Below are 11,352 nucleotides of genomic sequence, written 5' to 3' on the forward strand. Positions count from 1 at the left end.
TATAGCTCTAAGCATTTTATAATAAATTGTTATGATCATTAAACACATGTAGCTAAGGACTTCTTTGCATCTATTTTCTTGTTCTTCGTTTTAATTTTTCATCATCTTTATTAATTTTATATATCAAATATAATTTTTAAATCCCCCAATTAACAAGTTACATATGCTCTGTGCACTGAGAACTATCTTCCCACATTGTTTCCACACACTGTGCACATCCCCTCCCTGGTACAGATTTCCCAGCAGCACACTGGCTCGCTTTCTGCTCATGTTGCTGATTGCCTCCCATTCCTGCCATATACTGTGGTCCGTGGTGATTTCTCATCCTCCTGCTACATCTTCTTTTCTGGTCTCCCAAACAGTGTTCCAATTACTTCTCCTCCTCTGTAGCTCCCCTGATCATCTCTTCACCTTGCTTCTGCTGTCTTTTTGATGTAATGCCTGTGATTGTCATAAGATGCTCACTTTCACAGTTGGCCCAGGTTATTATTCATTCATTCATTATTCACTCAATCCACAAGCATCTCTTTAGGGCCTACTCACTATCAACATGGTACTAGGGACTGAGGTTACAAAGATGAACATGACACAGTCACTTCCTTCAAGGAATTTCCAGTTGTGTTCTAGAGGGGAAACATCAGAATTTTAAAGCCTGAAACAATTGTTTTCATTTAAAAAATTCTGAACCCCAAGCAAAATTTGCTTTGGAAAATATCTCTTATGAGATTCATCTTAGTTTCATGAATTCCTAAGTGACATATGGCTTGCTCTGGTGAGAGACAAAATTTCATGAAACTTCAGTTCAAGGCTATTGACTGCTTATATGTAACAATCTGTGAGTACACACTAACTTCTTTCACTTTTGCATTGTATGTTGAACCTCTGGAAAAATCAGTTCTTCATAAATAATGCAAGTGAAAATCAAAGTTTTACAGGAAATAAACCACTATAGTGTATATTATATTTGTGTCAGTAATTTGCAAAATTAATTCTTGGCTTTATCTGACACAAGATTGTGAAGCTGCATAAGATTCAGATTTGTTTTTTAAAAAAAGCTTACACAATTTCTTGGGCCAGGTGTCCCACAGGACAGCATTTCTGAGGTAATTACAGAAGAAGCTAGACCCCAGGAATTATAAAGGTGGGTAGACTCAGCCCAATATAAACAAAGTATAAAATCTAGACTAAACAACAAAATCCACAAACAATAACAATAGCAACCTTGCTGTGAATTTTCAGAAGGTTTTGGGGGAATTTTCCCTTTTTCTGAATCAATTTACCTTTATAAAAATAAAATTTTAACAGAAAAAATAAAAATTCTATTTCATAGATTGTATTTTACATGCAGTGATCCCAGAGACCCTATAAAGTATACACATAGAGCCAGTATTCAGTAAGTGGAACAATGTCACTCAAAGTCTGAGTAAGATTCCTACTTATAATGGTTTCTTAAAAAAGGCCAGATGGGAAACATTTTCCATGATATTAATGAGGAAATTCTATCCTTGTTGGGACAAGAGAGTGGAAGGGTGAGGGGAGAGGAATTCTGTATATTGTAAATGGCTAATTAAGCTGGAGAGAAGTCAAATTATAAAGACCTGACAGAAATGCCACTGCAATGGACCTCATAATATAACAAGGAACTAAAAAATTACTGCAAATGTAGAAAACAGTAATAGAAACAAAGTGTCCAAAACAAGGAGACTAAGAATACCCATGAACTGTGCTGTATGATATTAAGTTTTGGCTGCCACAATTTTCTGATAGACTTTGACTAACTAAATGCATCCAGGGAAAGAAAGCCAGAATGGCAAATAGTCTGAGAAACTCCTCTCTTAAAGGAACAAAGAATTGTTAGCTTGGTAAAGAAAACATCCTAAGAGGATTTCAAGAGCTGTCTTAAAATATTTGAAGGAGTGTAATCTATAAGAGGGCAGACCTATGATTTTTTTTCTCCAAAGGGTAAAAAAAAATGAAGCCCATTGAAAGTTTTACTGAGGCAGATTTCAGTTCACTGTTTTTTTTCAATTAAAAAAAGAGAAAGAAAATAAAGGGATATTTATTGTGCGAATATCTTTCTCTCTCATGAAAGTCAGAAGTCTTTTTAAAAATTGTTGATCACATATACACAAATCTGGTTTTCTATAAATGCGTCGATGTGATCATACTAGAGTTGTTTCTAGTGCAGTGTTTTCAAGTTTTCTTTCTCTATATTGCTTGGTTTTCTCCTTTTCCCTCCTTCTCTCATTGTTATCCATGTTAAACACCTAGAATATTTATCTTCCTTCATTTATCTTCATGCTTATACAATTATATGTAAACATCTCTCCATATATAAACATGTGGCAGGGAATGCATTTTTGTTTTATAAGGATAAGATCATATTTTACAAACTTTTCTGAACCTTCCTTTACTCATGCAACAATAACTCATGGAAATCCCTTTCTTTTTTGTTTAATGGAAACATTATATTACATGGGATGAACGTTCCATAATTTATTCACCATTGCCCTATTGACACACATTCATTTTCTTCCAGGTTTTACCCAGTTACTGGTGTTAGAAATATCCTTGAGCATATAATCTTAAATCCTGATGCTTTTCCTTAGAACAGTCTCAGAAGTAACATTTGTTAAGTCAAGGGATATATGTATTTTTAATTTTTAACAGCTATTTCTAGTTTCTTTTCAAAAAAAACCTATAACAATTCACATTTCCATCAGCAAAGTATGAGAATATTCTTTTCCCCTCATGCCTGGCAGGAGTGGATGTCACTCATAAAGTTCTGACATTGTTACTTATAAGGCTATCTATCACCTTGTTGCTTTCTTTAATTTGCATTTCCTCAGGCTCTAGTGAGTTTGAGCATCTCCATTTTTTCACAAATTGCCTCTGAATATCCTTTGTCCATTTTTCCATGGAGTGTTTATCTCCTTGTCAATCTGTAAGAGTTGTTTTTTTGTTTGTTTGTTTGTTTGTTTGTTTGTTTGTTTTTTGCGTTACGCGGGACTCTCACTGCTGTGGCCTCTCCCGTTGTGGAGCACAGGCTCCGGACGCACAGGCTCAGCAGCCATGGATCACGGGCCCAGCCGCTCCGTGGCATGTGGGATCTTCCCGGACCGGGGCACGAACCCATGTCCCCTGCATCGGCAGGCGGACTCTCAACCACTGCGCCACCAGGGAAGCCCAAGAGTTCTTTTTGTGTTAACCCTTTGTTCATCCTTTACATTACATGTAGTTTTCCAAATCTGTTTTTATTTATTGACTTCTTTTTTGAACATTTTTATTGGAGTATAATTTATTTTTTATTTTTTTTATATTGGAGTATAATTGATTTATAATGGTGTGTTAGTTTCTCCTTTATAACAAAGTGAATCAGCTATACATATACATATATCACCATATCTCCTCCCTCTTGCCTCTCCCTCCCACCCTCCTTTTCCCACCCCTCCAGGTGGACACAAAGCACCTAGCTGATCTCCCCGTGTCATGCAGCTGCTTCCCACTAGCTATCTATTTTACAGTTGTAGTATATATATCCATGCCACTCTCTCATTTCGTCCCAGCTTACCCTTCTCTCTCCTTGTGTCCTTAACTCCACTCTCTATGTCTGTGTCTTTACTCCTGTCCTGGCCCTAGGTTCTTCTGAACGATTTTTCTTTTCTTTTTTTTTTTTTTTTTCTTTAGATTCCATATATATGTGTTAGCATACAGTATTTGTTTTTCTCTTTCTGACTTACTTCACTCTGTTTGACAGACTCTAGGTCCATCCACTTCACTACAAATAACTCAATTTCGTTTCTTTTTAAGGCTGGGTAATATTCCATTGTATATATGTGCCACATCTTCTTTATCCATTCATCTGTCGATGGACACTTAGGTTGCTTCCGTGTCCTGGCTGTTGTAAATAGAGATGCAATGAACATTGTGATACATGACTCTTTTTGAGTTACAGTTTTCTCAGGGTCTATGCCTGTAGTGGGATTGCTGGGTCATATGGTAGTTCTATTTTTAGTTTTTTAAGGAACCTCTATATTGTTCTCCATAGGGGCTGTATCAATTTACATACCCACCAACAGTGCAAGAGGGTATCCTTTACTCCACACCCTCTCCAGCATTTATTGTTTATAGATATTTTGATGATGGCCATTCTGACTGGTGTGAGGTGATACCTCATTGTAGTTTTGATTTGCATTTCTCTAATGATTAGTGATGTGGAGCATCCTTTCATGTGTTTGTTGGCCATCTGTATATGTTCTTTGGAGAAATGTCGATTTAGGTCTTCTGCCCAATTTTGGATTGGGTTGTTTGTTTTTTTGATAGCAAAAAAAGCTGTAGCTTCCCCCCAGCCATCCCCGTCTCCACCCGTGAAGGGGCTTCCTAGTGTGTGGAAACTTTTTCTCCTTCACAGCTCCCTCCCAGAGGTACAGGTCCCATCCCTATTCCTTTGTCTCTGTATTTTCTTTTTTCTTTTGCCCTACCCAGGTATGTGGGAAGTTTCTTGCCTTTTGGGAAGTCTGAGGTCTTCTGCCAGCATTTGGTAGGTGTTCTGTAGGAGTTGTTCCATGTATAGATGTATTTCTGGTGTATCTGTGGGGAGGAAGGTGATCTCCATGTCTTATTCCTCGACCATCTTGAAGGTCTCCTCAGTTCACTATTAAGAAGATTCAACTGTTAGAGCCATCAACAGAATCTCTGGGAGCAGATCCTGTTACAGCAGGCTCCACTGGTTCCTGGGGGCATTGCCAGGTTGGGCCTGAATGCTCAAAGCCGAGACAAACACTGACATATGAGGCTGTATTAAGTAGATTATTATCTGTCTGGCTATGATGGAGAAGGCCAAAGAATTTGGGCAAGGTAGTAAATAACTGCTAAAAGCTTTGGTTAATAGACATGTGACAGTTTATTTTTTAAACTTAGGAAATCTTTTCCTGTTTCTTTCCTTTTTGCAATTAGGATAAATTCTGCACATTTGAAGTTTTCTACTTGGGGTACCTATATTAAGCAGTTAGAAATAAACCTATGTGCTAACTTTTTTGTATACTGCTAATGTATTTAACATAAAAAGTTTCCATGAGACTATCAATTAATCGATCAACCAACAATGGAGTCAAGTAAGTAGGTATTAAGCCTCTCCATCTATGTAATCAAGTTCCTTCCTTTGAGACATTTATAATCTTATTGCAGAAAAATCTTAAATTCATAAATCAATTAGAGGTCACTATAAGATGTTAAACTGTTTAGACTAGACTAGTGGTTTCTCCTGTTTGTTGTTTGCTTTTAAGAATCTCATGCACATTTAAGTTGTTTCCATGTCCTGGCTATTGCAAATAGTGCTGCAATGACCATTGGGGTACATGCGTGTTTTTGAATTATGGTTTTTTCAGGGTCTATGCCCAGTAGTGGAATTGCTGGGTCATGTGGTAGTTCTATTTTTAGCTTTTTAAGGACCCTCAATACTGTTCTCCATAGTGGCTGAATCAATTGACATTCCCATCAACAGTGCAAGAGAGTTCCCTTTTCTCCACACCCTCTCCAGCATTTATTGCTTGTAGATTTTTTGGAGCTTAGGATTGACATATATACACGACCGTGTGTAAAATAGATAGCTAGTGGGAACCAGCTGTAATGCACAGGATGCTTAGCTCAGTGCCCTGTGATGACCTAGATGGGAGGGATGGCGGTGGGGCAGGGGATGGGAGGGAGGTCCAAGAGGGAGGGGATATATGTATACATATAGCTGATTCACTTTGTTGTACAGCAGAAACTAACACAACATTGTAAAGTAACTATACTCCAATTAAATAAATAAATAGGTAAATGAATAAAAATAAAATAAAATAAATTTAAAAAAAAAAAGAATCTCATGCAGAAGTGCTTTCAAGATTGGGTTTTCCAGAAGCAGACACTGAGTGCTGAGCGGAAGTTTTGTGGGCAGTGTATTCATGAAGGGCTAATGACCCCAATGAAAGAGAGAGTGAGGAAGAAAGCCTTGGCAAAAGAAGGAAGTCCGCATTGCAGGCTAGACCAAGCCTTCCCTATATCCACCAGGGGCTGTAGTAGATAAGGTCTACCAAAATTATCCAGCAGTGGGTGACGTGGTGAGGCTTTTATACCTCTGCCTTGAATAGCCATCAGATATACTCCTAGGAGGGATATATCTTTAGCCAAGGTAGCTCTTTACAACTGAGGCAAACCTTGAAACCTTGATATAGACTTGTGTCCCACAAAGAAGTCAATAAATAAACTGATAAAATTGAAGCTTCTTTCCTGAAAGCTGGGGTAAAACATCTAGAACCTCACCCTGACAACTATGAAGATCATTCAAAAAAACCCAGAGTCCCATAGAGCATAGTGGCAGAATAATAATAGCTAATTGTTTTATAGTGGAGAAGCACCGCACACTCTTCTAAGTATTTTACATGCATAACTCTTTCAATCCTCCCATTAACTGTGCAACATACATACTACTCACTCCATTTTAAGATAAAGAAACAGGCACAGAGAGGTTAAGTAATCTGCCCAAGGTCATCCAGACCTTTTGGCTCCAGAATCTATACTTGAAACCACTACACTCTACTCTGCATATATGTCTTTATTTAATGTTTCATGGATGAGGCTTCAGATAAGAAAGAAGGTATGCTAAAGTGTGTGCCTTGATGACTTATAGTATTAGACTTGGCATAATTTTCATTATACAGTGGTGGGCCCAGAGGCACAGCAGCTGGGAACCATAGTCAATTATACGTTCTGCTGCAGGAGACCTGAACTGTGAATGTTCATAGACACCACAATCTGTTTCTTCTTAATGAACTTTCAGCTGGACCATATTCCTTTGTCTTCTTTGCTGTTAGGTACAGCAACTGAGTTCTTACCAATTGAATGTGAGCAGAATTGAGTTACAATTTCCAAGTATGACCAATAAGAATATATCCCTCACAGTCATGCATTTCTTCTTCCAAATGATTAGAATGGAGACTTCCCCCCAAACAACCTTGAAAGTCATGTATAGAAGAACATGGTTCAGAGCAGTTAGACCAAAAGAACTAAAACTGAGTGAGAAATATGTTTCTCTTATATTTAGGTCATTATATATGTTTTATTTTCTTGATTCTGCCATCTAGCCTACCCTTAGATATTCTTCCCACTCAGAGAGTTTCAAAATATCTCCAATATGATTTTTATATGCAGAAAATGCTCCTCACTTACAGGTCAGGACAGAGGTTCTTCCTTTGCCACACTGACTTATCATTAACACTTACTCTTTGGTGAGGAAATACTCCAAATTAGCATTGGTGAATATATGTATTATTGTAGTTCATGTGGCTAAGCATGTGTTTGGTTGATACAGCACATCAGACTCTGTGAAGAGGATCAGACTCAAATCTGGCATAAATTTGGGGGTGGGGGTTGGAGGGGATGTGTGAGGCGGTAGGGTGCAGAGATAAAATGAAATATGCCCAGCAGCTCTGACGATGTTTCAAACTGTCCCAGACAGCTGACCACCAGATTCATGCTGGTTACCCTGAGGGCTGTGGTGAGAGAGGTATAAACGTATCACTGTGGTGAGCTCTACCAAGCTCAGCCTACCAGCTGAGCTTTGGGTTTGGAAAGTTTCAAGACTGTTTAACAAATGGCAGGGCCTTTCTGTTGGCTAGAGGTCCAGTTGAACAACTCAAAATTAAAATGAAAAGACCTGATACTTTTTATGGAGTACTTGTCACAAATTAATAAAATGATAATTTTTCTTAATACTGTACCACAATTAATGATTATGTATTTGCTCAAAAATATTTTTTTTGAGTTCCCACTCTGTGCCAGGACTGTTCTGGGCACTGGGGATATGGCAATGAATGAAGCAGAATAAAATCCCTGACTTTCAGTTCTGCTCGGAACTGAAATCTGGGTGGGTTGTATAATGGTGAGAACTGTTATTCTTAGACCACTAAATAAGGTGGAATTTTCCTGACCTAAGATGTAGAAGTTCAGAGTAGGTAAAAACAAGAATGAAGCAAATGATTAAATGCATCTTTGGGGAATACTGTGCACTACAGCAGTTTTAGTTATCCACCCTGGAGCTAAGTGGCAATCTGGAACTACTGAGAAGCATACTTACAGATTCAAAGGTTTATTATGTTTCACAAGGCAGATTTGAAAGAAATATGATAAATAAAATTTAAGAAAGAGCTGAGATATACAAAGAGAAAAGTACATACAGGTATTTAAAAATAATAATGCCTTTACTACTTGGCTTGAAACAGAAAACAGGCAAAACATGTTAAGGAGAGAAATAGCATTTAAAGAAGAGATTGTTATATATGTTACAAATGACTTGTAGAAATTCTAATGAAAACATCGTAAAACAGATGACTACATAATTTATAATAGGATTATATTTTCAAATATACAGAGATACACAGATTAAACTTCAAATATGTGGCACAATTCACCAATTTGGTTTTTTTGTAATATAACAATTAGCATGACTTGTAAATTTTATCTGTAAATATTACTTGTGTTGAGTATCATTGTAAGATCAAACTCCTCACAAGTGGAAATCATGCCAACCCAATGGAGTAGTTAAAGATACACATGGCCCATGTATGTTTCTGATTCACTTCACACATTCACAAACCTGATTCCTCACACTTTGCTATATGAATAAACCTAATTCAAAGGGAAATGAGTAGATGAATTTTTATGCCTTCTCCTTAGGCATGCTGTAACTGACAACAAGGGAAGGCAAATGGCTTTTCTTTTAAGAAGGGTTCATTTCTATTCTGAGCTATTGTACTCCAACCTGATTGCACTTGTTTAATTTAGTTTTACCTAAATTTGAAATTAATAATTAGTTCCTGCCTCATTCCTCCTGCACCAATAAAACAACTCTCCATGAAACCTCTTGTTAAAACATGAAAACTACTGATCAAATGGAATGCTTTGTTCCTTGCTACTTTTGCTGGCCTACAAATAACTCCTAATAAAACTGGAAGTAGTGAGTGTTTGTGCAACATTTCTCACTCAAATTGAATATACTCTTCTTTTATTTGGTCTGGAGAAAACAATAGTGATGGAAATTCTACAGAGACAGATTAATTCAGAGGTCAAACAATAACAAAATAGGGAAGAGAAGTTAATGAAACTTTACCATGTGAGGCAATGCACAGAAGGTCCTGGAGAATCCATAAACTTAGTGAGAAAATCATGAGTAGTTTGTTAATGACACAAGGGCTTTGAAATTGAATTTATCTTGTATATTCAGCTGTTTGGGAAGTATATCATTTATAAGACATTCTTGTTATTAATATTTTCCATTCCATGGACTCTCTTGACAAACTACATACTTTTTCACCACATTAATTTTAAATTTAACATGAACATCTGGTTACTGCATTTATTCATCTGATTCTTAACCATCCTACTCTCTCTGATTTTCTTCTTTTGCCTTTCCAAGTAGCCAAAGGGGACTTGAATTTGGGTACTGTAGATTTAAAGTCATCAAATGCCTATTGTTCAGATTAGAAAGATGATAGCTCCTTTCTTTATTCACTCAATCAATCAATCATTCAATCAACATGTGTTCTGCTGAACATAATGTTAGTCCAAAGACAACTTACTTATCTTATTCCAGTCTCAAGTGGCCTTCCTTTGTGCTCCCAGACCATTGCTCATTTTTTTTTTTTTTTTTTTTTTTTTTTTTGCGGTACATGGGCCTCTCACTGTTGTGGCCTCTCCCGTTGCGGAGCACAGGCTCCGGACGCTCAGGCTTAGCGGCCATGGCTCACGGGCCCAGCCGCTCCGTGGCATGTGGGATCCTCCCAGACCGGGGCACGAACCAGTGTCCCCTGCATCGGCAGGCGGACTCTCAACCACTGCGCCACCAGGGAAGCCCTCATTGTTTTGTTTTGAGTTCACCCAAAAGCAGAGGCTGAGACAAAGCTTGATGCAGGTAGTTTGTTTTTGAAGAGAGAAGGAAAAAGAGAGTGGGACCTGGAAGAAAGAAACTTTTATGTAAGTGTGCATTATTGAGAGTGCCACAGAAAGCACCAGGTACTTAATTCTCTTGGAATATCTAGAAACATGAAGAATGTTTCCCAGAATTGTCCATTTGAAGGATGGAAGCTGGCTTCCATTATTCACTGCCTGCCTTCCTTCATTGGTTGAGAGTTGCCCCTGGGAGAATTAACTCCCCTAAATGTTCAAGCAGAGGCTTCCATTGTGATGGAGACGTTCCTAAGGTAAAAAGCAGAAAGATGGAGGCCAGGAGCTTAAGGCAGATCCCTGCCAAGGCAATGTGAGTCTGAGCTCACGTGGAAACTTCTGCATAAATGAGGCTGAATTTAGAAGTAGGCTCAAGTGATGTGAAGATGAGGTATCAGGGGAGTCAGCTACATTCTTCAATGGAGCACATCATTTATTTCTTAAGTGCAATTGTCCATCTCTTTCACTAGACTGAGACTTATTAAGGGTGAGGTCCCTAGTTTCTTCCTCAGTGCCAAGAAGTGTGCCTGGTTTATAGCAGAGTTCCCCAATTCTTCTTAAATAAAAAGTGAAATAATACTTCCCCACAATGGAAGTACAATAGAACTTATTGTGTATATAGTATTATTTCTTTGAGAACTAAAATGAAATTCATGTTTACTTAATTACAGTATGTTATTCATATATACACATTCATTTATTTATGTATTATGGTATAAGAGACCAGTCTCAAAGAAAAATCTAAGCTACACACCTACTTAAATTATCTATTGATTCATGACAAACCACCCTAAACTTAGTGGATTAAACCACAATAATGTATGATTTTCATAATTCTATGGGTTGCCTGCACAGTTATTTTGGTTCATGTGGTGTATTCTGGGATGCTGGGCTGACTGGAAGATCCAAAAATGCTCCCATCCACATGGTCAACAGTTGGGGTGAGCTTCTGAGGGCGAGCTCAGTTGGGTCTGTTAGCTGGAAGCTTCAGTTTTCTCCACTTGGGCCTCTGCACTTAGCTTTCGGGTTTCCTGACAGAATGGTGACTGGTTTCTGAGAAAGGGTGTTCCAAAGAGACACTTAAGGTCTGGCTTTGAACACTATGCAGCATCACTTTCTTCACATACTGTTGGTGAAAACAGTTCACAGGGCAAGTCTGAATTCAAACAAAGGGGAAATCAACTATACATCTTTATAGAAGAATGGCAAAATCTCACTGCAAAAGAACACACAGGATGAGAGATAATGTTGTGACCATCTTTGGAAACATAATCACTATAACCAGTGTGTACCTGGATGTATTCAGTCATATTTATATTAAATGGAAAGACACTTGAGAGCAGAGCACATATCCAATTCATCATTATATCC

General features: G+C 37.9%; 1 long non-coding RNA gene across 1 annotated transcript; it reads right to left on the reverse strand.

Moving 5' to 3' along the window:
* Nucleotides 1–225: 225 nt before the first annotated feature.
* LOC309804354 lies at nucleotides 226–9,653 on the reverse strand. Its single transcript, XR_014294115.1, has 2 exons — nucleotides 9,618–9,653; nucleotides 226–441 (listed from the first exon to the last, which is right to left on the reverse strand). It is a non-coding gene; the product is annotated as an uncharacterized lncRNA (long non-coding RNA).
* Between the last annotated feature and the right edge of the window lie 1,699 nt (nucleotides 9,654–11,352).

The sequence above is a fragment of the Mesoplodon mirus genome, assembly GCF_964341445.2.
Source record: "Mesoplodon mirus genome assembly, chromosome: 5".
NCBI classification, from domain to species: Eukaryota; Metazoa; Chordata; class Mammalia; order Artiodactyla; family Ziphiidae; genus Mesoplodon; species Mesoplodon mirus.